Source organism: Pimephales promelas, chromosome 7, assembly GCF_988280905.1.
Source record: "Pimephales promelas chromosome 7, fPimPro1.hap1.1, whole genome shotgun sequence".
NCBI classification, from domain to species: domain Eukaryota; kingdom Metazoa; phylum Chordata; class Actinopteri; order Cypriniformes; family Leuciscidae; genus Pimephales; species Pimephales promelas.
In genome coordinates this window covers 11594702-11597157 of record NC_142775.1, presented here as the reverse complement: position 1 = coordinate 11597157, position 2456 = coordinate 11594702, and the positions used below count along the sequence as shown (strand labels likewise).

General features: G+C 33.9%; 1 long non-coding RNA gene across 2 annotated transcripts; it reads left to right on the top strand.

Moving 5' to 3' along the window:
- Positions 1–463: 463 nt before the first annotated feature.
- Positions 464–1253, top strand: LOC148978303 (uncharacterized). Of its 2 annotated transcripts, XR_016169394.1 has the most exons (3): positions 464–597; positions 840–967; positions 1089–1253. It is a non-coding gene; the product is annotated as an uncharacterized LOC148978303 (long non-coding RNA). The 2 variants fall into 2 exon arrangements; XR_016169393.1 differs by lacking the exon at positions 464–597 and having other exon boundaries at positions 810–967.
- The last annotated feature ends 1203 nt before the right edge of the window (positions 1254–2456 follow it).

The following is a 2456-nucleotide window of genomic DNA, read 5'->3' as shown; positions in this document are numbered from 1 at the left end:
AAAGGTAATTATTGCATTCTTAACAACCTCAGTACATTTTACACATGTACTCAATATCTGCCTTTTGATGTATTATCTATTGACTTAAAGGGATAGTTCCCTTTGAAAGTAATTTTTGATATGTTTTAGCTTACCTCAAGGGCATCCAAGATCTAGGTGTCTTTGTTTTCACAGTATTTTTAATTTCGACATTTTTAGGTCGAACCATTCTTGTCTTCAGTCATATAATGGAGGTCTATGGTCACCACCTCAAAGAGCATGCACAGAGAAGTCCAAATTAAACATGATTTAATGACTCGTAAATGTAAGTACACATTGATGGCCTAAGACAAACGGAAGTGATCTCTCGCGCGTATACGTCACTCGTCTCGTACGTCATTCGTTTTCTCACACAAAACGCTCGTTTCGTGTCTTAATGTGTACTTACATTTACGAGTCATTAAATCATGTTTAATTTGGACTTCTCTGTGCATGCTCTTTGAGGTGGTGACCATAGACCTCCATTATATGACTGAAGACAAGAATGGTTCGACTTAAAAATATCAAAATTGAAAATACTGTGGAAACAAAGACACCTACATCTTGGATGCCCTTGAGGTAAGCTAAAACATATCAAAAATTAATTTCAAAGTGAACTATCCCTTTAATTAGTTAAATCAGGTGTTTTAATTTGTGGACATAGGGTTAGGGTTGGGAGGTCTTCCTGGGAGGTCCTCATGACTGGAGTTGAGAAAACACTGCTCTAACAGATTTCAAAATCATGATTACAAGCATGAAAAACTTAAAACCAATCCTATTTACATATTGTCTGTTTCCTGACCCTTTATGTGCTTTGTAAGAGAGGAACAAAGAAGAAAATTGCCATCTAAAAGGACAGGGCAAATGGTACAGAAGAAACAGGTTGCAGTGAACCCACATGTTGCCACTCTTCCCTGCAAAGTAGTGTATTCAGTGGAATTTCTGAAATGTAAGTACACACACAAATATCTATTTTTCCTTTAATTGTAACCTTTTAATATTCTTTATCTGACTCTAACTGTATCTGTTTTGTAATATATCTAATGTAATGTCCTTTTCAATATTTCTAGCCACTCTTTGCATCCTGTGATGGAACAGCATCCGGAGCTGAATTATTCTCCATTTTTGATCATACGTGTTTTGGACTCACTTGGGGCCTTGTTGTTTGGACATGTTTGTCTGGGAACGAAGAGGTGACAATTCATTCATGTCTGTTTTTTTTTTTTTTTTTTTTTTTTCAGAACCATTTTATTATGATCATGTTGGTCAACTTGTTGTTTTAAATGTCATTTGCGTATTTCTTCTTTGTGTGAAGGGCCCTGATGGCTTATTTGTTTTAAGTAATTAAAAAATAAAATAATTCATGTCCATTTGTAAATAATAATAAAAAAATAAAAAAAATATACAAAATACACTGTTTTATGCTTTTTTTCCATGCATATTTTAAAGTTATAAATTAAATAAATGTTGACCTGTTTTTATAGGATGTTGAATAGTTTGTTTGTTTTGTGAAGTAATAGGGGAATTAAGTTGCGTGTTATACAACACTTACTGAATTTAAAAACAACTGTTTAAAGCTTATGCAGTTGATAAATAATTAACATTTAAAATTCAGCTGGCATTTTACATATTTCCCAGATATAGCGAATACAAAGATTCATGGAACTACTGTAAAAAATACAGTTATTTACTGTAATCAGAGAATACAGTAAAAATCTGTAAATTAAATTACAGAACTATACTGTAAAAAATACAATAACTGGCTGGCAACCCTGCTGCCAGTATTTTACTGTAAAATTTACAGGAAAATTTTTTACAGTGCATACTATGGTAGTCAATGGGGAATGAGATCTGTTTGATTAAAACATTCTTCCAAATATCTTCCTTTGTGTTCAGCAGAACAAATAAACACATAGAGGTTTGGAACAACATGAGGGTGAGTAAATCCTGACAGAATTTTCATTTTTGGGTGAACTAATCCTTTAAAAGTTATTAAAAACAGGTTGGTACAGTGATATATATATATATATATATATATATGCCATTAGTGTCCATCATCAGCCAGTGTCATATTTAATGCTCCCTTGAGAGAAAGACTGGTCTGAGATGACTTGACTCATTCAGCTGCATCATGTTAAGTTATATAGAAGGTCCATAAAAGGGTACTGTAAACAATGATCACAGTTTTTTATTTCTGTGTGGCATAACAATGTGCATTAAGCCCCTTTGTTAGCTATAACACACTCTGCGATGCTAGAACTGCCACAATCCCTCTATCACTCTGGCTGTGTCCGAAATCGCTCCCCCATATGGCATTTGAGGGGACAGCCATTTGTAGTGGTGTCTTTAACCATAGTGGACATTATCAAGTGCACTCATTCAATCCCAAATTCAACTACTTTTGCAACAAAGGAAAAATATAGACCCAAGTCCAATTT